Here is a 26,755-nt window from a genome sequence, read left to right as displayed (position 1 = left end):
TATGATAAAGTTTTTTAAAAATCATATAGGTCTTAACATTTTGTTAAATTCCTTCTGCAAGTAGAAAAAAAAACCAAGAATTTCCTTTATGTAACAGAAATGGGTTTTTCACGATAGCCACTGCAAAACTATAGCGACAGCAAAAAATACCAGTGAAATGAGTTTTGTAGGTAGGAAACAGGGAAACAGTTACTCTTACATAAATGAGAAACCTTGCTTTTAATAGTGGATCCAACACTGACGCTGTGAAGCTCCTGCGGGATGAATGGAGAGCCTCCTGACTGTCTTCCCTATTCTTATAGCTGGAGAAAGAACCAACCCATCAGATCATATGGCAGGTGAGTACACGAATGAGCTACGAGTCCCTAGGTGTCTCTGTTTCTTCCTTTGGGGAGGACATGGGTTTGCACTAGCCTTGCTCTAGACAGCAACGTTGCCTGTTAGTCATTGTGCTACACGATCTGTTCCCCAGATCCTTTCCCGTTACTCCAGCATCAGAAAGCAAAATGAAATGTGCTTTGTTGTTTTGTTTTTAGAAACTGCCAAAACACAGGATGTTTTGTTTGTATTTTTCAAATGCCTTAGTCTACAGCATACCTTCCAGACACAGCCCCGGGCCATGTCTGTGCAGCCAGGCTGGACAGTCAGATTCAGACAGCAGAACAGGTCTGCACAACAGAGCCAACAGCCATGATCTGGAGATGTGAGTCTCACCATGTGCGTGTCATCAAGATGATCCAGGGCATCCCTGCACGATTACAATTGAGGTGGACTTTCCAATCTGCTGTGGTCGGGACGATCAAATTTTGGCTCTAAAAGTATCTTTTTTTTTTTTATTCCACTCCCATCCTGCTTCTCAGTTTCATTGACTATACAATGGAGAGAAAAACAAATGTTTTTAAAGGGATTCTTACTCTCTTTCTTAAGGAAATTTAGAGAATTTAACAACTGTTGGCCTCTGGCTAATCCCCAAGCTAAAGTCTTTTTCCAGCTTCGCCTACATCTTGACCCCTCATGGCAAATATTTTAGGCAGTCTATTTATAAAGTTCATCACTTCCCCTGTTACTTCATCTTCAGAAATGCCAATAATTTAGAATCTAGAATGGTGCAGCTGGTCTCATAAACTTGGGAAGGGAAAAGTCTATGGAACGGCTAATTCTCCTGTTATAAATTAAGATCTCATTTTATTTTCTTCCAAATTCTACAGTTAAAGGGAAGTAATACTATTGTCCCAAACGTATTTCATTTTATGGTTCAAAGATGCTTCAACATTTTAGAGATCTTGAAAGATCTATTAACAAAGAATTTAACTCTGCCTTTGTATTCTAATTTGTCACATTAAAAAAAAATACTGATTCATAGACTTATCTCAGATCAATGCATTCAGACTTGTAGTTCCTGATAGTGCTTTTTTCTTTTAATGCACATTGGTGTCTAGTCTTCAGGAATGTCTGTATGAGAGAGTCAGACCCACTCCACTTGAGTTATAGCCATGTAACTGCCATGCAGGTGCTGGGAATCACACCTGGGTACTCTAGAAGATTAGCCAGAGCTTTCAACAGCTGAGCTATCTCTCCAGCCCTGGATCTGATGATTCCTAAGAAATTTTCCAGGTAGCCAAACATGAAACTGGCTCTGAAATCTTTAGCATGACCCTTGATTAAGAAGACAGCAGCTGATGGCTGGCATGGTTTTGCAGTATCTCCCCAGAACTGAGAAAGCCAGTAGTCTCTTCATTTGTGAGCTGATGCACCTGGAAGAGTTTTTCAGCTTTTGTATGTGATGAGATATCCAGTCCACCTGGACAGTGTCACGGATTCTGAAGTGACAAGGATGGAAAGCGCTGACTTTCTCCGTAGAGTCCTGATGAGTATGCCCCTTGCCACCCAGCAAGAAACAGGACCTGTCAGTCTCTTCAAAATGAATTGTTTTCACTTGGATCATATTGAATCTTTTGGGGGATTTCCAACAATATTAAAAAAATAAAACTTATCTTAGGATATTTACTGACTTGTAAATCTCTAATAATACAGTAATTTGATTTCAGGCTGTATACTTAATTTGTTCAAGGTGATGACTTCCTGATTACAAATATGATATTAATGTATCATCTACCTGAGATCAAATTCACTACATTTTATATTCTCCAAAAAAAAAAACCAAAACAAAACATAAAATGTTCTCAGTCTTTTAAAGGTAGTTTAATTCTCTACTACAGTCTCGGAGAAATGCAGCCATCAGTGGGTGCTACCGAACTCCTCACTTCTCTCCCAGTTGTAACTGGATTTATATAATGGGTATTTTGTATCTTGTGTGTGGTGGTGATATTTTGTAGTAGATGGAACCAAAAGCTGGGATTTTGCTCCACTGTATATAGCAACCCGTCTTAACTCCAAACAGGTCTGCTTTGTGGTAACATTATAACACAATAAAACATTCTGTGATAACATTGTTGTGAAGTCTTTTCATTTGACCTATACAACATTATTGTGTTTATATGTCTACATGTGTGTACTTACATACTTTGTATTTATATTTGGTAATATGTGTTAAGCAAGTCCAGTTAATCAGATTCGATGTATCTTTTAAATCCACAGTTTGCTGTTAAAGATTTATTCCCAACCATGATATCTTCCCATTATCCCTGCACAAATCTATTCTGAACCGGGATGACATCATAGACACGCTAACATTGAAGGGGGAAGCTCACAAGGTCTCAACTCTATGCAAAGGACCTGAGGCAACTAAGGGATGCTGAGAGCAAGAGAAAAGATCTTCCCTAGTGAGGAGCACACCAACTGATTATCCAATGCCAAAGTGCACAGTGTATTTATATATCTAGGAATATGTAGCAGACTAATAGTAATATAAGATATAATACATCTCAATAGTGAAAGAAAAAGAGGCCAAGAATTTTAAAAACAAGAGCATACACATGAGAGGTTCCAGAGAGAGGAAAGGAAAGAGAGAATTATAAAATTACATTATAATCTCAAAAAATTAAAAAGAATATCTAGCATTAAGAAATTGAATTAACTTTATAAAAGGACATACTCCCTTCCATCAGCATATTTTCAATTGTGTTCTTTTAAATTACACAAGATTCCTTTCCCCAAAGATAACATATCTTTCAAGTACTGTATTTATTTCTTTAGAATAAAAAAGAAAAAGGAAAATGTTGGCTGAAGTTTTTTTTTTCTTTAAATTACTTTTGTATGAGATAAAAGTTGAGTTTTTTTTCTATAAAGAATCCTTGGGGCATCTCTCTGTTGGTGCTCCTCTCTCTTATTCATAACCTGTTCTATATCCTTTGACGACGCAGGGATTGCAGAGGAGGACCAGGCTCGGCATCCTTCCTTTCAGCTGTGTCTAGGAAATAGGGCATGAGTGGGAGGCGAGGAGCCAGTCCTCCAACTTAGCTCCAGATCCCCAACAGGGAGGTTTTGTGGCATACCAGAGAATGGAAAGGGGATTAGCCTAGCTTGTCCTACTTCTGGTCCTTCTTCACAGTTTCATTAGTTCCCTGAAATTTCAAATGAAACCAAAGTCCTAGGCAAGGCTCGAGCAGTTTTTCAAAATGGAAAAGAATAATTGAGAATATGGCCTTCCATAAAAACCACAAGAAATCCTTTGCTTTCTCAGCGGGCACTAGCTGCCCAAACTCCCTTTTCTAGAATACCGCCAGGTCTTGGTTTCATCTTTTAAATCTCACATTCGGTGTCTCTTTCTCTACTGAAGACCCTGAGAGAAAAAACACTTCATCACATCAGCACTGACTTCACTTTTCATGTAACCTGTACTACAGTGTTGAGCACATCAAGTTTATAATTTCACTTGGCATTTTCATTTGCTCATGAGATTGGCTTTCTCAGGGACAGAGTTGTCATCAGCCACATCTGTGTCTCTAATACCCCACTAACCTCTGAAAGCACAGACTGACCAAGACGTTCAAAGTTGGCATTTACGAGCAAGTGCTGAAGAATACAATTTTAAGGGCAGAGCCCAAACGACCATGTTTATTTTTTTTATGTAAATCTCAGAATGGAGAGCGTTGCATGCCTTTGCTTAAAATCCACATTTATCCTTTAACTAGGAATTCTTAAGCCAGTCTTTACATGAAAAGCACCCAAGCAGCTTTCCAAACCCACAATGCCCAGATGGCAGCTCAGCTTAATCCAAATCTGGAGGTGGGATCTGAGTATCACGTGTTTGAAAAGCTTCTCATCTAGTACAGGTTGAAACCCTATTACTTAAATGAACGATACAAGAAAAACTCAATGTTCTGCCTTTGTTAATTAACATACGTCCAAGACTAACTCTGTCACACATATTTTGAATGACTCTGTTTGTGAGAAATTGTTGGTTTTAGTCCCTGAACAATTAAACATTATGAAAACACCTTTAAAAAGGCAGTATTAACACATATCTCAGTCTGCTTCTGAAACTATTACTAATAACATAATTATCTTTTATAAAATTGTCCAACATCATGGCTATCTCCTCAAGTTCCAAATAATGTAAGACATTTATAATAAATACCTATTTTCTATATATTTAGAATTCAAATAAATTACAAAAATAGATTTGATGCTCCATGGCAACTTAAGAGTGTCTATTATAGTTGGGAAGTCCTAAAAAAGATGAAGTCAAATCATATACCCCAAATTGTGCTAGAAAACAGAGGCAACTACATGCTTTAGTGGTTTTGTTATAAAGAGTGAGTGCTGACCAGAGAGGCAGTATCACACAGAAGGCCGAGTTCCTCTTGTCAGCAGGCACCGGAGTGATGGAGGGGGCTATTTATTCCTGTAGCAAGTTATTCTCAAATAATACACAATAGCCAAAAGACATTTCTAATAATAGCGTCCTAAAATACAAGGACATAAGTTATTTGGTGTTTTCATGGTAATCCAAACAGGCAATTCTTTCTCTTCTATACAGAAACAAAGCAGAATCAAATTTAGTTGCTAATGGGAGATGTGGGAATCAGGCAGGCAACACATGGCATTAAAAGTGTGGTAGCAATCAATTATGAGTCCCATGCTCATACATTTGATAATTTCAAGATATCTGAGTGCCACTTGACCTCTACCAGGCTCTGTCCTCACTTCCATTCAAAACTATGACAATACTTTACAAAGAAACTGTGAGAGGAAAGAAAATTAATACTGTTCCCTAACAATGAAAAACAAAACAAAACAAAATCTAAACAGCCTCCCTTTCCATTGTTAAAGCTCCTTTATTGAGCCCAGAAATACTTTTTTTAAAATCTAAAAGCCACATTTGATGAATAAAGTATATGCATTAGCTTTTATATATAGCAACGCCTATCTTAAGCCATCACTTTGTCTCAATTCTAACACTGGTTTCAGGATTTTGAACTACAAAGAAAAACTTTGAAGGTATGCTTGAACTTGAACTTTCCAGAATATGCACTGCACTAATTAAATTAGCTAAATGATTCCTGAAGCTCATCTAAAATCCAGTAAAACTTTGTCTATTAACTCAAATCCCTAAATAAAAACTATATAGATTACAGTAATTTCTGCAAGTGAAGGTTAAAAAGGAAACAGCCCAATGGATGAAAACCAAATAGAAATCAACAGACAATGATGAAAAGCTGCCTGCTCACACTTTACCTAGCTTCATACTGTAACTGGAAAGTGCACTTTACAAACAGTAATATGATACTGCTTGCAAAAAGAGGCCTATCAAATATTCAGTAATTTTCTCCCTTTAAGTTAACAATATAGAACGATACATCCAACTAATGCTCATCTCTCTTCTGTTCAGAAAGAACACAAACATATGTATTCTGTTATTCTCAAATTACTGAATACTTTTCTGTAACCAGTCATGGAAAATTCAGAAGGAATAGTTGAGTCCTTCCTTGTTACCTAACAGATATGATGTGTGTAGGATCTTAGCTCAGTGTGGAAGAGAATAGGCACTGGAGACCATGTGGGGTGGAGGTTCTTGCGTTGCCCTTACTGGGTAATTTTAAGCAAGTTATTTAGAATGGTTTCGTCTCCATTTCTTCACCTGAATATGATAAATGTACAATATAGTAGAATGTATTAAGTTTTGAGGAATAAATAAGCTAATAAATTTACAACGTTTTAAGATCTTATCACAGTTCCTATGAGTAAGGTCTCCAAAATTGTTAGCTACTATATTTACTGCCAACAACAACTGCAATACACGGTTCTCGTAAATTAACAATGCAAACTGTTGACACATATCCTGAATGTTACCCGAGTTATTAGAGTTATTAACTGTTGGGTAGGGACAGTGGAGAAAAGTAGAGGCAGAATTCCTAAGTCACAGTTGAAAGTATCAGTTATATTTATAGATCAGTCCTACTTCATACAACCAAGCCAACAAGTATTGAAAACCAACTGGGCAACATATGTCAGTGCAGATGGAAAAAAAATGCAACTGTCTTGACGTTCTCGAAAGAGAGCTGAGTGGAAAGCCTTTGGTCACTGCTGTCCAGCGCACCATTAGCCGTGGAGCAAGAGTCTTTGACGCATGTATGCAATGGGAGAGACTTTGATAACTTTCTTACTCTATGAATAATACATATTTTGGGGACAGTTTCATAAAATGATCTATCTTTGCTCTAAAAAGACACATGACTAAGCAAATGCAAATGAAGTATCACATCTTAACCACAAAGAAAGGTATCCCTATCCTCACTGGAAAGACCATCTTCACATCCTTCTTGAAGGTTGAGGACTCATCCTTGTTGGAATTTGAAGCAACTCACAAAACACTAAGTGTTTTTAAGATGAAATGCTTCCAAAGCTCATCTCCCCCAGTAACCAGAAAGAAATTTACATTGGAAAGTATACTTGCTTTAGTTTTTAAAAATCAAGTAAGATTAGAAATCGGATTACTTCTTTATAAGGAAGGCATTAATTTTTCAAAGGAAGGCTTATCTCTTTTGGAAAATCCCGTATTTCACAAGGCAAAACCTATTTGTGAATATTCAACTCCTGTGAATCATGTTAAAAGGAGTAAACTTTTTCTCCTTAATGACATTTAAGATTGTTTCTATGCAGTGCGTGATGTGTAGAAGGTTTTAGGATTAACAATTCAGTATGACTAAATTTGCACATGGAGTTTGGTCTTGAAATAATTTTGTTTTTCAGACTGTACCAACAATAAAGATTGTAGTTAGCCTGTGTCTACACAACCCCTTCCTCAGCACCAGCAGCAGGGCGTCAGGCTGGTCTAGCCTCAGGTTCCACCCCACTGTCAACAGGTGGAGAGAAAGGACAGTAGGACTCAGTGTAAGTCGTCTCATTAGCTTCCTGTGATTTTCAGCTCTCTGTACCGACATAAATATCAGGGCCACCAAAACCCCCCAAATGCAAGCGCCCACAAATTAGTTAGAGATTATGTGATATGTACAACTATGGCTACATTAAAATGTTAGAAGGGAAAACCAAATGACTCACGTGACAGGGTCTTGCTCTGTAGCCCAGGCTGACCTTGAAATTGAGATCCTTTGCCTCACCTCTGAATAGCATGCACGTGTCACTGTGCCCGGCTTTTATGATTCACCTCAAATCTATGTGCTTGCTCATCAAAAACATTATACAATCAAATTAGGATAGACTTGCACACATCATCATTTTAAATATGTTACACTAGGATTCCTTTTACTTTAAGAATTGAGAAAATGTAACAGTTGTGTAGTTTAATTCTACAGAGATAATTTAGTAATTAATTTATATGCTGCAACAGCAGTGCCAATGAGTTCCAACTGGAAGTTATTTTCTTGTTAAAATATGCAAAACTGTTTTAAAACATTGTAGTTTATACTGCATGAGTTATCTATGGAATGGAATCAGTTTTGTGATATACAAGACTTCTGACACAGTACACCTGAAGTGTACTTTCTAAAATTTCCTGTGCAAAAGACCTAGAGCTAGCTTTTCTAAATATGTATTTTATCAACACTTATCTATATTATCATTCCTCTATACAGTTTTAATCTATACTTTTAGGTCATATAATTTTAAAGTTTGATTTCCCTGAGATTTGAGTTGTTACTCAAGTCAGAAATTATTTTAATAACTTAAAGTTAGCATTCAAGTTATTTTTGAGTGTTTAATTATGAAATATACTTAGTATTGCAAACTCTTTAAAAATGTAAATATGTCCAGAAATTATTTGCATAAGGATGTATATGTAGCATATACACATAAAACTTAAAATCCTGTTATATAATTAAGTTCATTAATTTAGGAATGTACGCAATGCCCATTACTCAAGTTTTAAGAATTTATATAAAGGTAGAGAAACTATTTTCAGTAAAGACAACACAAACCTGAATTTTTTTTTATAAGAGGAGAAGGCAAAAAACCTTAGTGAACAAGAGCTGTACTCAGAAAAAGATTGCTTATTATATATTTGAAATGTGAGTGTATATAAAACAAAATATTGCAACGGTCTTTGCAAGATGAGTCTCTCTAAAGTTGCGAATTTATTTGATAGTTTAACCACTTGAGATTAATTTAATGATGTTATCTGTTAGATTAAACAGTTGGTATTTATGACTGTCTCTTTATTATTCTATCAAAGAATAATTTAAACAAAGCTATTACTTATTAGAATTGTAGATCCAAGTCTAGTATGTGAGTAGATTTGTATTTCATTATGCAGGAAATAACATAATTGGAAATTTGATAATTTTGCCAAAATCATCTTTGGTTTATTTGAAACATTCCTATTAATATATCCTCTTACATTTAATCATTAAAGATATTTGTGGACTTCTACGATTTTCTTTTTAATAGAAAGTAAATATTTGGTTAAAAATGTCTGGAAGAAAGCCTTTAGTCTAGTCTAAAAGTTTCTTAGAAATCTTAAGGGATGAGTACAATAAAACTAGGGCAATGCATATATTCTCAGTTACTCTTTAAAAAACCCTGCAAAAGTGACTCTAGTGGCATGTTCTGACACATTCTTCTCATAAAGCGAGCCCTGTGTGTGACAGCGGGACAGATTGTGTGCATCTGCTGGGAGCCAGCCAGATGACAGAGGAAAAACGCACATGGATACCTTGGCACAGCAAATAAAAAACGGAGAAAAAAAGACCTGGAAGAGAAAGTGCTCAACTTTAATTGAAACATTCTTTCCAACATGATGAACATCGTCCAACCACTTCTTGTAGCCTGTCAATTTTGCGTGTACAAATGTGCTTTAAAAAGGATCCTTTATAAATTAGTGCTGTTTCGTCCTTTCGTAGTACTAAATATTGACTCTGGCATTGAATTATTTATTAAAATTATGTTAAATGTAATAAGCACAAGGGTTGCAAAAGACACATAGTGGTTTGTTACAGGAACATTGAACTTCAAAAAGCCTTTCAGGTTCAAGTGAAAATTTTAATATCTGAGTTAAGTTTTTAAATTGTGTGCGTATTATACTGTCAAGTGCCAAGGATGCCTGAACTCAAATATTCAGTAAATGTGACTATCGTAAGTGGTGCTTACACTTGATAATGCTGTAATATTCATCTTACGCTGATCAACCCCAGTATTGTTTAAACAGTTGGCTCAATGGCAGAAGAGAACTCCACACATACAAACAAATGCATCGCTAGCAATAAATCATATCTGGAAGTTCTCTTGGATGCTCTGATTACAATGAAAATTTATTCTATACAGTATACAATGCAAATTTTAAACTGGAGACAAAGTTGTTTAATAGATTAGGAGTCTGACTGAAGCAGCTGCAGTCAAAAAAAAATCCTGGTGATTAACAGCCATTTTCCAGTAATCATAACCCTGGAAAGGGCTACTAAGCAGGGGGAGGGGGTGCAGATGGGAATAATTCTCTAAGCCCATATGCCTTAGAGGGCTCCATCATCTTCATGCAGACTTATTATTATTATTATTATTTTTAAATTAAAGCTTTTAGAAGCGCCCTTGATTGCAGTGTTGGGAGCTGTCCATGCTGTTTTACCACAGGGAAGTCCACTCTGCAAGTCCTCCTTGCGCTGAGCACTCTTTTATCCAGGCATTAAAACAAGGTTAGGAAAGAAAGCTGAAATGCAAGGTGCACACCAGAGGGTCATTATTCAAACGTGGGAGAACTGTTTCAAGCAGACGTAACTCCCCTGGCTGTATACGCTGGGAAGGCTTTGTCAACAGTATCTACCATCAAAATAAGATTTTTTTTTTGAGAAAATAAGTGAATACTGAAACAACAAAAGAGAGCAAGTAGTTTCTTGCACCAGAAATATTCTGAGATTTATCAAAATTTCCTAAATGTATCTTTTATATGTCAAATGCTCAAGTCCTTGGTAAAATTCTGCATTTTCTGCGCTTTATATTTCTTCTCACATGAGTGAAAATACCTAAATTAAGTTCATTTGTTCATTGCCTTAAAGTACGTAAACTGTAATCAGAATTAATAGTCACTCAAGGAAATAAGAATAGTAGAAATGTATTTACTTATTTTTAACTAGTCAAATAAAAGTACATTTTATCTTTCTGAGCAAACATTTATTCACCAGGTTATATGTGATACATACTATATGTGAGCATGCTTGTGAAGGAACATGAAGATGACTTCAATACCACTTCTTTATTCTTTGTAAAGAATTCTATTACCATACCACATACAGTCAAATTATAAAGCAAGGTAAACAAATGCTGGTAGAGCCCTAAAGGCAAGTGCTGGCTTAGACAAACAGAAAACTACAAAGTTCATAGAGCCTGTTTGCACAGAGCACCTTCAACTCTGTGCATCAGCCACCTTTTCTGGATTGAAATCCTATTGAAACTATTACTATTAAGCAATAGTCTATTAAAGTCAAAACTTGCAATAAATGCCCTGTAACAGTCAAGGATGAAGTTACTTTTATTCCTGTGGTCCCATTTTAAGTTCTGAAAATAACATCTGATCTGTGAAGATTCTGGTTTTCCTGGAGGAAGAGGTATATTTTATTTAATAGTCCTTAAAGTTGACCCAACATAGAGTCCAGACAAAACATTTGACCTGACAATAACTCAATAATATAAAGATATTTCAGGGGAAAAAAAGTAAAAAACAAAACAAACAAACAAAAAAACTATTCATCCGAGCATTTCTGAGAGATCTTCATTAGTTGGATATAAAATTGTTAAAATAGAGTGGTACTGCAGCAATTTAATAATTACTGGGCATTCATTATATGTCTGCATAATGTTTCTGTGCACAGGGCCTTCAGAGACCCTTCAGGAGCTAGATGTTATTGCTCCCATTTTACAGATGCTGACCTGGGCTTTTCTGGAGGTGAGATAACCTGCTTTCAACTACAGCCAGTGACCTGCCAGACAGACTTTTAACCCTGCTGGGGCTGTAGCTCTTCATCATCATGTGCCACAGTTTAGAGGCGCACAATGTATGTAGTGGCGTGCGTGTGTAATTACGGAACAGCAAATAAGCATTGCAATAGGTTCTTTAAATGCTTTGTGTTCGCTTAAATGATTTTCTCTTTCTTTCAGGTTCATCATCATTTCTCTGATGCTTTGTGCCTCCGATTTAATCCGCTCTCATTCACCTCCACTTTCTACTTCATCAACACACGTGTGCACACATGCACACACACCTGAGATCTAACCTAAGACTTCATAGAGTCTCACAGAAGCAGTTAAATTGTTTTAGCTTATACATAAATATAGCCTCTTCTGAGAGCTTAAGAAAGTGTTCATTGTTGTTGTGAACGTGCCGTCCACTGACTTTAAAACCACAGTAGTTTCTGACAGAGATACTCTCCTGTAGTCCTTACTTTTTTCAAGCTCAGTACATGGAGCTCTCTTGTAACATAATATTGTCCTATGTTGAAGCTCACCAGTGTATGAACCACACCAGTGTATGAACCACACCAATACTTCAAGTATAAGGAAATAAGTTAACACCTGAACCTGTTTTACAGTCACACATGGGTAGTCAATGCAAGTTCAAAGTGCACGGGCTTCCACAATACCAAAAGACTTATTTTTTCGATAAGGAAGATCAGACAGGGTCCAAAAATAATAAATATTTAAAAAAATGGAAAGAAGGGTCAAGTGAGGAAGTCTTAAGACTGTTTCTTAAGTTATTAGATGAAAGAAAAGAAGGAGACGGCTCACAGTGCTCTCTCTCACTCTGGCCAGATCAAGAGACATTGTCGATCTGTTTGGACCAATGAGCCACAAGCAACCAGCCCTGGGAACTGACAAACTTAGGCAGGCCCTTGAAAATCTATGCGCATCTCTATGGAAATTGTTTTTACTTCATAAAAAGAGAGAAAAGTACAAGTGTGAGAGAAAAATGTAGGTAACTAGTTCCTTAACCACTAACCTAAACAAACTTATTGGGCTTCCAATAAATCCGGTAAGTCAGATCCTGCACACTTTGGCTTTTTCAAGCAACCATGCTTGCTACTTTCGCCTAGCGAAGGAAGATAATCCAGATGGAATTAGATCCGGATTTATACATTTATAAATTTAGCAAATGTAAGAATTGTAACAAATGAAACAATTGTAAGAACTGTAGAATTGTTTCAGGTGTTAACTTATTTCCTTTGTTAACTTAAACAGTTAAAAAAGAAGCGGAGAGGATCTACAATGTAGATTCTATGTCCTTGATCACAGAAACCTTTACAAAAAGACCACCGCTTAGAAAGTCTCCTCAAATATGGATAGAAATCAGACACCTTGACGAAGTTCTTGGTTAACATAGCTTAAAATCTCTAAAATGCTTGACCAGACTACCTGTTAGAAGCAACTCTAAAGAGGTTCTGGCATTAAAATCAAGAATAGCTTGCAAGATAGTTCACTTTAAAATCTCCAAACTTGAAACTTGACAGTGGGTGAACAATGTTTATCAGGGGAGGTGATTTAAACTTTCATAACATTTGGGACTATCCTAAGAAAACAAAGAAATCTCCTATTATATTTTAACTTAAAGCAAAGTGAAAGGTTCACACAATTTTCAATGGGATGTCTAATTCTTAACACAATAAGTATCATTTTTACTCCTGTTTATATTCATAATATATGCATCAAATTTCAATCTTTTTTTTCTCTTTTGTTAGAGGGCTTGGCCCACAGATAGTCTCATCAGATTCTTCTTGGTTTTCTGAAAAGATCTATTACGTAAATCTTTTAACACTTTGTTTAAAACATGTATGCATTGATATTAAGAGAAAAATAGTTGCTCTTGATATTTAACTGAAATGAAAATAATTCGATTTATCTATTTTTAAAGGAACATAAAGTTATATTTCCTTACTGAAATGTTCAGTCAATGTTATTTAGATAATTATTATTGGTTTAGTTTGTTACTGACTAAATTAAGATTTATACCCTGTTAGAACATTGTGAAAGCAATAACTTAGCTTAAAAATAAAAGTGGAACAAATATCTATTATGCAGCACCACTTTCTCCTGAAGGGTCTCATTTAATATATTTCCAAAGGTGAAGGCTTGTTTTAGAAAGGTGTGCTGGCAATAATCAGACTCCACTTCTCACAAATGAGAATTCACTACTCTGGCAGCTAGAAATTATTTTTAATAGGTTTTAAAGAAAAGAAGCCCATTGGTAAAGCATTCAAAGTGGAACTGGCAATTAAAAGCTACTTTTAAACATTTGTTACTTTATGTGCCAAAGAGAAGTAGACATTTCAGACCAGTTTCAAGGGAGAGGATTATAAACACAGAAATTTAGAAATCAACTTAACTTAACACGATATTAGTAAAATTACCTATACATATTTTCCCTCTTGTACTCTGTATTTTGATCTAATAATTATTAAAAAGGTTAATGCTTATCAATAAAAATCACAGCAGCATCACATATTGTGGTGAAGAATTGTTATTTCCTGACATGAGCAGAAATAAAATCTTTGATGTTAGTTTGAATCACAAAATGATCTGGCCTATCAGCAATCTCAGGCATAAGCTTCACTGAAACTAAACATTATATTTTTCTTTGTACAACAACAAAAACTCCCACAGGTTTCTGATCAGGCCTGCAAATAGTATGTAAGCAGGGAGTAAGGAGGCAGTTCCATTTTCTAACGTACATTTATTGTTTTATGCATTCTGAACTGCTATATGGGAACAGAAAAGAAGCATACTGAATCCACTTTGCAGTTCACATTTTAGTGTTTTAAGAGGCAGAGTTCGCAAGATGAAGCAGGGAAACCTTGCGCCTGTCCTTTCCCAAAGCCCCTGCTCAGGAAGGAGGCCCTCTGCCGTCAGCCTACGCTAGAGGAAAAGGACATGACTTAGGGCTGAAATCACTCCGAGACAGAGGAGGGGAGCTTATCGTGTGGCGCTGTGCACTGTACCTGGTCTGCAGCCAGAAAGTTTTCATTTTTTAGCCTGGTTGCCAGTACCTGCCCTGCATACACAAGAACAAAAATATACCAGCTCTACCTCAGGAACTGTGTGGATGTGAAAAAGAATTAAAAGAGTTTATTTTCCCTTCTTTATCCTGAGTGTAATTACTGTTTTTAAAAAAGAAAGAGCTGAAACTATAGTAACTGGAGGCTTACATTTTTTTTTCTTTTTAAACTCCTCAAACTACCTTCCCACAAAGGCATTTAAGTCAAATTGTACATTTACTGACTCACCTACACGATGGATATAACCTAAAACATCTGCTTAGACACATATGTTTTGTACTGATATAAAAAGTGTGGCAATTTAAAGAAATACAGGGCCATTATATTCTTAAAATATGTGTTCTTCTGTGTGTGTTCATTCATTAAAGAGATCTTTGACTGCAATTAGGTACTTGGTCCTATAAAGCCTTCCTTGTGTGACCATGATTTCTAAAAATAAAATGTTCCACTGAATATTTCAGCTAAATAACCACACCTTTAAAATTATTATTATTAAGAGATCCCAATCCATCTTGTTGCATGAAAAAAATAACATCTGCTTTCTAGAATAGTTTGTTATATACCTTACACAAGGTCAACAATTAATTAGGAGATAAGAAATGAAAGTCAAATTTATTACTTACCAGGAAAATTTCCTTATTCTCTCCTAGTTACTTATATTAACAAATCTATTGTCTAATTTCATAAAAACTAAGCATACGTAAGTGAAAGGCATCAATATTTGGGGTTTGGGAAATGGCTGCTTTCTGTTGTTACCATTTTAACTTGCTGAAAATACTACAGATACATTTTTTTTAAACATAGTTTTAGGCTTGTTTCTTTTAAGCACTTCACATCCTCTAACAAAGGACCATGCCTAACACTTAAAATTCAACATGCTACAAGCCCACAATATCCTAAAACAAAGTACAATGTCTTCATATGTATGTTATCTATCACAGGATGCAGGAAGACAATCCGTGATGCTCAGGATGCAATCTGGGGAGAGAAGGCTCCCACTAGGGACTGCTTCAAAGGTCGCTTCCTTCAGACGCTAAAACAAGTTGAAGGAACTTTATTTAAACCATTACTGAAGATTCGCACTGTCATTCAGTAAGCAGGATGAACACCACTGCTTCATTCATTTCAAATTTTCTACATTAAGAATTAATAAAGTCTCTCCAATGTGCATGTTATTAAAGAATACTGATTCCTACAGATTTTCTTTAAAATAAGTTTACTGAATTTATTGCTTGCCATATCACTGATTTCATGTACAATGTCCTCAGAAAATTATATTCACATGTACTCTGAATCATTTTACAATGGTTTTATTTTAAAAATAAAATAAATCCTGAAATTGGATTTCTGGAATAAAGCAGCAATGTACAGCAGATATTTAACACTGAGAGCAAATGTCACTTGTTTTGCCAAGGAATCTAAACTGTAGATTTATGTATCAGGTAGCATAAATTCCTTCCTCAGTATGAATGTGCCTTTTTCTGCACAGTGAGAGCAAGGAAGTGTAAAATAATATTATGTCATATTATCTTTCAATATTCTTACATTTTACTACGGTATTATTTGGCATAAACATTTTTCTTAACAGACAAAAAGAATAAAGGCACGCTGGTGCTATCTATATACTCTGTCAGTGGGGCTCGGGAATAGATGTCTCAGCGCCCTTTATTTTTATGTCCTACTAGTGCACAATATGGTAGTTGTCAAAATTATCTGAGTGTACTTCAGAGTTGTGGGCATGAACACTGGAAATGTCAATTTTGTTGTTTCATGGTCCTCTATGCTGAAGCACTGGACATTAAACCAGCAACAGGAGCTGGTTTACAGGGAAGAAGAATCTTGATGGTTTTCTTTGCTCACTAACTAGAACAAATCTTTACAAATCATTCTGTTTCTCACGCGCCATTCTCTTACATACCGCATGTTCACTTCAATTCTCCAAGGGAAGCAATTCGGCTCCTGTGGGAAAGGCCCACCCCTTCCTAGATGTTTGCTTCCTTAAATGAAAGGAGAACACCCCCTTACATTCTTTGAACATTTTCCAACAAGCAAAGAATTGTAATAACACTGTATCACTAACTAACACAAAATAATCCATAAGCAAAATTTGCTAATATTCTGTGTATTTTTAAAGCAGAACTCCCTCTCCCTTCCCCACCTCCCTCTTCTCTCTCTCTCTCTCTCTCTCTCTCTCTCTCTCTCTCTCTCTCATGAGTGTGTGTGTGTGTGTGTGTGTGTGTACAGAATTAACTAAGCTCAGATCTAGTATTTACACTTTGGTCCTCCAAACAGTGTACTAGTGAATATGGTTGTACACATGCACTGTGACAGCTAAGGAGCAGGCCCACAGATGCTACAAGCTTTTGAACTTGAGTTTAGAACTATAAGGGGAATGGCTCCTTTCTTAACCATATTAAAGGAAAAAAAATCACAAATTCAAATACCATTTGTCTTAGATAGAATCAGAGCTGCCAGAAGTCATAGTTATGCAAGAATACCGCTAGTCTTTGCTCTGATACTAAGGACAGAAAACTTGCTCTGAAGTTGATGTCTACTACTATCTGTCTCATGAAAGCACTTTGTGAGCCATGAGAAATTATGTCCTAATTAGCCTCCCTTCCATCACACAGAGTCATTTATTCCCTAACAACGTGTTTTTTTTTTTCTATTTTAAAAGAAACAATACTCCACATTTGTGGAAGTTTGTGTACTAATCTTTACTCTTATTTTTTAAAATCTTTCCGATGCAGCATTCACATAGAAATTCACATGTGAATACATGGAGTTCACAAAAGTTGGGATCTCTTGAGGGAGTTTTTTCTTAATGAAAGGATGAATTCTTTTACTATCCTTTTATCGTCTTTTTGATGATGAACTCAGCTATATAATTTTCAGGTCCACAAAATGGATGATCTACTATTTTTTTTCATGTGCAATAATAGAGTGAATATAAGGAAAGGTTATATGACTTGTAACTGAAGGTATAAACTTATTGCACTTAGCAAAATGTTGTTAAAGTCAAAGTAAACCAATATGTGTCACAAGTCCACAGATGAAACATCTCATTCACTACAGCATCCGATCTTATTATAGTAATGCACAGAAAATTAAACACATAAATATTAATTTTATGTATCACGGAATATGTAGGCAATGAAAATGCAATGTTTACACTTATGGATGACTCATTAGTGTTTTATTGTGTGAGACACTAGGAGGCATCAGAAGGGTAAAAGGACTTCAATTTTAGAAGAAAGAAGAAATTACTGAAGTATTGGATGTGTATGAAGTTTGAGTTTTAAAAATGCTACAGGTAAAACAAAATTATATTCTAACAAAATCTCAAGCCATTATATTTTGTCATAAAGAATGATGTTTATATAACATTTATAAAATAGACATATATACATATATATTATTTCACCAATAAACACCCATAAAGATACATTTTGGATGTATTGGTTCATAACTATATAACTATTCATTTTGATTAAAAATATACTTGGTAACAGAACAACAAACATACTGGATATTGACAATTATGTATATTCTGATCAATTATTCAGTACCATGAGGATATTTTATTTCTAGCCAATTCCGCTTTACATTCTGCACAACTCTTCTGAAATAGTCTAATGCATTTAAGCTTTATGGTAACCTTCACACAACCAAGACAACTTGGTGCCTGTTCATAGAGAATTGATGGAAATTAAAATTTAAGCAACAAAAAAGCACGTAAAGGAACATACTTCCTTTTACTGCACTATTGAAAGCCTATTACTTAAAAACCGAATTTTCCACTGTTTGAATTGCTCTTTATAATGACGAAGCAACAGGGCTGTGGCATACTTATCTAGCAATCACTTGGAATCAGAGTGTCTTGCCATTCCTCAGCAATCGGCTTTTATCTCTGCCCTATCAGAATAGCACGTGAACTGTGTAATCTGCCTTTTGTAAGGTGTACCCTGTTGATGCTTCGGTTTTGTGACTTGCTCTGTAATCTGACTGGATTTCTCAAAGGTAACAGATCTCAGTGAAGATGCAGGGACATTCATGTGTCCATGGGATATAGGTATAGTACTGAGAATGAGGTCAGAGTCAGCTCTTCTTCCCCATGTAGCATACTGGCTAAGCATCAGAGACAGAAACGAAAACCTCTCATTTGGTTCAAACCATTACTCTATACATATGAAAGAAATACGTATGCTGCTCTAAGCGAGACATTCATTAGAGAAACATTTTCTTAAAAGATGTTATTTTAAAAGTTAACAATTAATTAGTAATCCTTTTGCAGTCCACTTTGCGAACCTTAACTGCACATTAAATTTCTCCACGTTGCTTTGAATCATGCCGTGAAAACCTTGGTTCTGTGCTTAATAACTATTTTTTGTTATGTAGTACAGTTATTACTGTAAAGCTATTTCCCCATTTTTGTCAATTTCTGAGATTTCATAGGCTAAAATATATTGCATAAAGTTGGGAAATAAAGACCACAAAATATACAGAAATAAACAAAGGAAAGTTTTAAAAGATAATTCTAACCTTTACCAAAGAGTGATATAGTATAGTTCTCTATTAAAGAAATTTCTATACAATGAATAATTTATTAGAAAGGCATAATTGTATGCAATTCAGCTTATTCATTGAGTAAGGTGAAGGCCAAGGAGAAAACTGAAAGGTATTTGAAAGCTATAGAATATACTGGTTTTAGGAATCAATTTTCAGGAATCATTAGTTACTTTCTTAAAGGAATGAATAAATTCCCCCAAAATTTTGTAAAATAAGCCTGTTTATAAAGAAAAAAATAAGACAAGTTACAACAAGTCTTTGTGAGTGAAGTTTCCTCTGGTTATTTAGTGTCTGTGCCCCGGAAAGTTAAGATCCATGGTTAACTTTAAAGGGAGGAAAGTTGTTTCTTATTATGATATGGCCATTTGTTACATCAACAAATATCAAAAAACATTCAGATGAAATAAATGGCATGCCTTAATATTATCCTCTGATACGTTCACATGCACCACAACCAAGATGTAAATAGCATAATTAATGAATGAAGTAAAATACTATTTTTAATAAGGCATATGAGAACTGCACAACACATTCCAAAGCTGTGTAAATCATATTAGTAAGAATAGCATTTTTTTAAAAAAATAAAGTTCAGCACAGCATGAAGCAAAGATAACTTTCAGCTATTGTCCATTTTACTTGACTGGGGAATCAAATTTTAAACAAAAAATTATGTGCAAAGTATGTTTTTATGAATACTTTTAGAATCAAGATTGGAATCTGATTCATGATTAAATATCTTACTCTTCATGTAGTATAAAACTCATTGACTTAAGGAATTTTTTTCCTAAGATAGGACATAGGGACATCTCATTTTACCTACCATGCACTTGCTTTGGGACTACTTCTAAACTTAATGATTAATTTCATCCTTATACTAGAGGATGATAATGAAGTTTATTGCCTGCATTTTCTGTAATTGAATCAATTGGGGCACAAAACTCCACTTGTACCAAACTGATACATGCTGAACTGCTTCTTAAGACTAGCCCAAACTGACATTATTTTAAAAATTAAATGAGATAGTTTAGCTGTAAATTGAAAATTGCTGAACCACTTAAGGCTAAAATTGGTATGACTACAAGGTTAAGCTTGACTCACAGGTGGCCACATTTCATGTCTTAGCAAGTCTCCGGGGAGGGGAATTATTATTCCCCACATAAATATCTTTACTTTGTAACCACAACTTCATTGCAAGGTGCCACTGACAGAGAGCCTATCCACTCTTCTGGACTGGCATGGAAAGGCAACGAGAGTTTTCTTTACAGCGTGTAGAAAGCGTGTGCAGTCATCAAGTATTTCCTAAGACAGTTCCTGTTAGAGTTACTATCAGATTAACAATAGTAAAGCACACTTTGTGTCAAAGCAATGAATTCTCCACTGAGGACCAGTTACAGAACCGGCAGAGAGACTGATTCTACTTACAGGGTCGGCATTTACATACAAAGTATTTTTTATAGGACATCTGTTTCAAAAATGTGAGGAAAAGGCTTTCCACAAAAAATGACTGTACATCTAGAATAGTACAAAATGGTTCAGGTATGAAATTTCCCTTAAGAATTAGTGGCCTTGCTCTGGAGAGGAAACAACATTAGCATTGAACTCAAACACTTGCATAATACATAATAATACAATAAGCAATGTGTCCGTCTCTGTAGACTTCCTTTATGGCTAACTTTGTCACTTAGTTTGGTAACTTTCATCCGAAGTCCAAACAGAAGGCGGGCTAAGGGACTCAGTTCTGTTTGTTTTTAAATAGCTTAATATTTCCTTGATCTAAACAGCAGTGCACATGCTGAAATCCAAACACGAACTGTGAAATGCGTAGACTACCATGGCCAGGGCACTGCTTCTGGTCCCCACCAATTAAGCTTTCTCAAGCCAGCACTTTGGTGAGGCAAGAGGATGCACAAAGGTGGCCTCTGGCAGGCAGCCCTGCTGGAGCTTAAAGCCATCCCGAGAGGATCTAGTGGCTCAGAATCCAAACTCAGGGAAAAGCAATCTTGGGGGCAACTCACAGGAACATCTTTCCACAGAGAACTAACAGCTAAATTTGAAGACTTCTACTTCAAGGTCACAGAACAGTCTGTGAAATTCTAAAATCCACCAGGCTCCACGTTCTCCACCCTATCAAGCAAACTAATGACGTGAACTAACTTCATGAAACTTTAAACAAACTGATTTGACAGGAACGAGTCAGATGTGATTTCAATAACGGATGGCAAACAGATACTACTATCTAAAAAGTTACTTTCAGCCACACAAGGAAATCATAGAATCTAAAGAAAAGAATGCACAACAAGCCTCAACTTAAGCCTTGCAAAACGGAGTTGGGATAGACCCACTGCTTGGAGGAGGCTGGTGCAGATTTCAGAGACAATACCCAGGCTATTTCTATTCTTTTCGAGAAATGTCAGAGGTACTTACATGAAGGAAGACTCGACCAGATTAGTCCTTGGAATATTTTCCTTTCTTAAAAGAGGAAGAGAGAAAGAGAAAAAAATAACGATAATCTTTACTTCATCCAGCCTTGCAGTGCTTCTCCACCTGATTCAAAGCTGCAGGCACGGCGACCCACACAGAACCTTCAAAGTCAATCCAATAGCAGCCCGAAGATGTCTGGGTGTACGCGTGTGCTCAAGTGTCTGTGACTGCGAGCCGAGCGAGCAGAGAGCTGGAGACGAAGTGTGCGTGTATGCGCGCGGGGTGGGGGGGGCGAGGGGGAGGCGCGCACGGGATCGCGCATTCGCGCGTGCACTGAAGCCGCTGGAAGAGAAGGAGGAGAAAGAGGAGGAGGAAGGTGGAGGAAGCGAAGGAGGAGGAGGAGAAAGTGGTTCTCTGGGGCCGGTGGGATTAAAAGTAGCCAGACTCGTCCAGAAAACTGCATCCAGGAAGGAAGTGACAGAAGACGAATGGAAAAAGGAGAGCAGCACACAGGCTTAGAAACGTCGCGTAAAAGAGCGAGGGGGGGGGGGGTGGAGAGGGAATGGGGGGGAATGTAAGGATACTGGGAGGGGACGCGGGGGTGGCAAGCAACACCGAGCACACGGGGCTGGGGTTCTAAGCAGCACGTACGCGCCAGTGCGCACCCCTCCCCATTTCATTTTATTCTTGCCTTTGCCTGCGCTGCCTTTTCCTTTCCGTTTCTCTATCCCTACGAGCCCAAACCGTTGCCTCTCCTCGCGAGCTGGGGAAATCATCAGTTTCACTCTTGCAAAAGGGGGGCGGGACTAGACCTCGCAGCATTTTAATAAAACAAACATACTGCAGCTCCCTCCTCACCCCTCCAGTCTCAACTAGATTGATAAATTACTCCACTACACTACTTTAATTATGTATATGGTATGCAGAATAAATCACTGAACATCAGTACCTCAATCAAGCACTTTTAAATGATAATTGCATCTTGGTGAATCAATCTTTCCATTCCTGACATTTTGCTAATTTTAGTTTTACGGTGGGGTAATGGCACATGCCATACGCAAACCTAATGACAATTCTTTATTGCATGAAAGGGAAGACAACACGGGGAGCGGCGGCTCCCTTCCTCTGTCCCCGACGCGCGGAGGACGCTTGCAGGGGACGCTAGACTGCCGCGCGCGCTTGCTCCCCCGGGAGACTGCGAGCCAGCCAGCAGGAAAGTCCTTCTGAAGTCGAGATCTTTCCTCTGACCAATAGGAGCGCGACCCTAAGAGCTGCTCTAGTGACTCCCCCCTCCCCGCTTTGGATTCGCGGTAGCCACTTCATTCTTGCTCTGGTCCGCGCGCGCCTCCGTTACTCACGCGTAAAAGCCACGATCCAGGATGTCTGCAAGTCTCGATCCCAGTGTGCGCTTCCTGCCCTCCCAGACTGTACAAAGCTTTTGGTCTTGAGACCCGGAGAGGTAGGCTAGAAAGTGAGCCGAAAGGATTCTCCGATATTAGTAATAAAATAATTACAAGTATTTGAAATCTCGACTTTATCGCAGGGCCATGAACTTTCGAATCAGTCTGGAAATATTTACCGAGGGGGACAGCTTCCTCGGACAACCCCCTCTCCTTCCCTCAAGCGTCTCCTCCACACCTCACTGGACTTTATCCAGGTCATTAACATGTAAACCAAACCAACTTCCCAAATGCATTAGGCTACCCTGGCTGATAGCGGATGACTTCACTTATCCTGAAGAGTTTCAGCTGCACAGGAAGTAGCAGGAGACTGATAAGAATACTTATGTTAAGGGTTAAGGCTGCTCAATGTTTTTCCATAGCGAAAACATAGGTTAACAAACAACTGATACTTAGGAAAAAAGGAATTGGGTTCGTCCCTACCCTAGTCAACTACACCACACTCAAAAGGCTGAAGATGAAATATATCCACTGGTGTCACACACACACACACACACACACACACACACACATACACACACACACACACACACACACATACACACACACACACACATACACACACACACACACACACACACACACACACACACACCCCAAAGCAAACAAACAAACAAGACAAGATAAGATTGCATGCCGGGGTAGTGTAGATTTTTAAAACATTCAAAACAATTTAATTTTTTTTAATATTATGCCTGGAGGAAGAGAAAGCTCACAGAGGACCATAACACAGAAAATACAAGATATACAACGGTACCTCGGTGAAATAGCTAGCTAACTAAAGGTGTTTTTTCAAAAAAAAAAAAAGTCCCACAAAGCAAAACAAAACAAAAAAACAAAAAAAAAACAATCCAAAACAGACAACAACAACAAAAAAAAATGAACAACCAAAAACCCTCCTTTCAAAAAACCGTCCTTTCAAGACTGTGTGTTTAACCCTAGGAGGCTGCATTTCCTGGTAACTTCTTCAGCAGGCCTGCAGAGGACTGTTTTAACTGCAGGAGGACAATGTGGCTCCAAAGGCCTCTTGTCTCATTGTGCAGGCTGTTTGAAGCCTCTAGGTTCTCTCCAAGAGTGGACTTCAACATCTAGACACCCACAAAGGCAACGCTTGAAAGCAGAAGTTGACTTTATAGGCAAGCTAAGCTCCATCTGAACTCTCTTCAAGTGTATGGCTCCTTACAGTGTGACTATTAATTAGTAGAGCTACTTTTATCCCAGGAAAGCATGACAAACTGTCACAAAGTGGAACATAGTGGCTTTTTGTTTGTTTGCTGTTTTTGCAAATTAGTACCTATACTATGCTGTGCTTGCCATTCACATAGCAAGTGTGTGACTATCGTGAGTATGTAAAGCCTCTTTACAGGTAGAGCCTCTGATGTTTGAGGATGCTGAATACAGAGGGGGATCTAGATAGGGTGATGTAAATGAAAATTTAGATCATTTCTGAGGTTTCCAAAGATTCTTACTGAACAAACCATATGAAGGACCATGGGAACTTACTACATAGTACTTTAAATTAATGTAATGAACTGAAATGGCCTATGTTACAGGAAAAAGCAGATACAGTTAATACATGAATTTCAATTATGTTATTGTAGTTCATTATAGAGGGTATTTCACAGTATATTTCAGTTTTAGATTTATTTTCCTTCAAAATGAAACTTTTATTCGACCCCTTTGCATGTCAAAGAGTTATTTAGTAATAAACATTATAACAAATTCATATTTATCAACAATAGGGTAAACATTCAAAAGAATGCTAAGCTGAAAGTGAGGATGATTTGAAACTTTAGGTCTGGAAGGCATTACAGTTTGCCTTTTAAAATATAATATCTCCCCCCTTATATTTAAGAAGTATATTTAGCTTCTTAACTATGTGTGACCTACGTTAAAACTAGCATTAGTTACCTTCACATAAGCCTGTGTAACTCTAGGGGAAGGGAAGAAGTTGATGGAAATAAGCAGTAGACGGTTACCTGGGCTTTAAAATTAGTTAGCAGTAATCCATGAGGTGGTTGATCCAGAGGGTATTTTGTATTTGTCTTTAAATCACCTCAGCCTTGCATAATTTATTTACATAAATTTACTCTAACTGGGGTTTCCTGTTCCCTAATGGGACTTGGTGAGGACCAGAATACTTTCTTGTATAGGAAGTAGGTTGGTCTAGGTACTGGGAGACTCAGAATTCTATCATCCAATTTCAGGATTTGTGTCTGTGCTGAGTCTCAGTGACTGAACACCAACATCCCCAGCACGCACCAGGTCTTTGCTTATGGCTTGATATCTAACCAGAAAATACAAAAACTGTCTTACTAATAGATAAATCCTTTCTAGACCTCTGTTTGTGCGGTTATATGTGCTCTCCAATTTAGTTCTGTGCTTGAAAAAAAAGAATTATTATATCATTTATATCAGTGGGAATATAGGGATTTGTTTAGTTAATAAAAGGCAACTTTCTTTTAAGAAAAAAGAGTGAAATGATAGCTGGGATTGGTGTGCTGTTGAACCCTTTCTCTCTCTCTCTCTGTGTGTGTTTGTGTGTGTGTGTGTGTGTGTGTATGTGTGTGTGTGTGTGTAATCACCAATATTCCTTACATTAATTATTATAAGTGCTTTATAGTAAATATAAATACACATTAGCTACCTCTCCAAGGATTTATTTAACAATACATTGAAACAACTAAAGTTACATAGAGCATGGCGATTGTTTCAGCTCTAGAAAAAGCTAACATTCCAATTTCTGGTCTGTGCCATCTTACTCCACCCTCTTTTCTTCTGCTTCCCTACATTAAAGCAGCACTCAGTCTACGAGCGCCCTGTGCACTGGGTCTGCCTGCTTTTAAGCCTGGCCCACGCTGGGTGTAGCTCTTGAAGTGAGCTTTAAAAAATTATTTTAAAGTGAGCTGGGGCGGTTGCCACAGCAACCTACCCTGAGATGAAGAAAGGATATAGATTAATCTACCCCTTAAGATTATTCAAGTGTACAGTATTTGTTCTTCAGCCAGAATACTTTCAACACAAATATCATTGAACATGAAGGTTTAGAAAAAATCAGAGAAGCATGGTAAGATTTAAATTCTACAACACAAAACCTATTTTAACCTCTTTGTAGTTGTCCTGTGATGGTGTGTGTAACTGCCAGGAAACAGATTAGTTGTAGTAGAGACTTGCAAAGGTGGGCCTCAGATGCTGACATGGGCTTAGGCAGCATGCTGATACTTTGAGGACGAGAATGGTCAACTGCATCACTGCCGTGTGTGCCAGTATTTTAAATACTTTAACATGCAGACACTGGTGCTTTGACTTCTATGGGAAGTTTGTGGTAAAGGATGAACGCGAACACTCACCACCTACACCGTCTTCACTGCCACAGCCTTGCAGTCCATGTTCCGCTTCATCTCCTTAGTGCTTACTTCACAGCTTGCAACTCTTGTTTTGGCACCTTAAAAACGTGGAAGTATAGGAAAAAGTTATTTTCTTTAAAGCTGACATTAAAGTGGATTCAGGTAGGTATGATTTAAAAACTTCTAAAGTAATGAAACTTATTATTTTAAACTCAAATAATTTACATTAGCTAGAAAAGAATTTAAACGATCCACTGTGATAGTACCCATGATTTTTTTTTTAAATAAAATGATGGCACACTTCTACATTTCACAAATTCACTAGGACAGCTTTACCCAAGCAGACCATCCAGCATGCGCACTGAGTGTGACATAGGATCTGGAACACAGGAAGGTTTTGGTTTACCAGGCAAGGGTTTGTTATATGCCTCTTCTCATAGACAGTGAGTCTATATTTCTCTTCATGTCTGTACCTTTCATTTTATATCTGATGAAGAATCACAAGAACAAAAGTAAAATAAAAAGCCACCATTTCTCATGCTAACAAAGTCTATCAAACTGGGAG

The 26,755-nt window shown here is 37.1% G+C and overlaps 1 protein-coding gene across 14 annotated transcripts in view; it reads right to left on the bottom strand.

The window, feature by feature from the left end:
• Mef2c (myocyte enhancer factor 2C) overlaps positions 1 to 26,215 on the bottom strand; it is a 148,444-nt gene extending 122,229 nt beyond the window's left edge. For 2 of the 14 annotated variants that reach the window (XM_085676894.2, XM_048455849.3), the window contains exon 1: positions 21,387 to 21,666. The gene's annotated coding sequence lies outside the window, so the exon portion shown is untranslated. Of the gene's footprint in view, positions 1 to 16,311; positions 16,391 to 21,386; positions 21,670 to 22,074; positions 22,179 to 26,193 lie in introns of those variants that run through there. The other 12 variants (XM_085676881.2, XM_085676882.2, XM_085676883.2 and 9 more) reach the window with 11 other exon arrangements.
• Between the last annotated feature and the right edge of the window lie 540 nt (positions 26,216 to 26,755).

This window comes from Myodes glareolus, chromosome 15, assembly GCF_982192425.1.
Source record: "Myodes glareolus chromosome 15, mMyoGla1.1, whole genome shotgun sequence".
Lineage (NCBI taxonomy): Eukaryota > Metazoa > Chordata > Mammalia > Rodentia > Cricetidae > Myodes > Myodes glareolus.
Note: the sequence above shows the minus strand (reverse complement) of the source record. Positions and strands in the feature narration are given on the sequence as shown.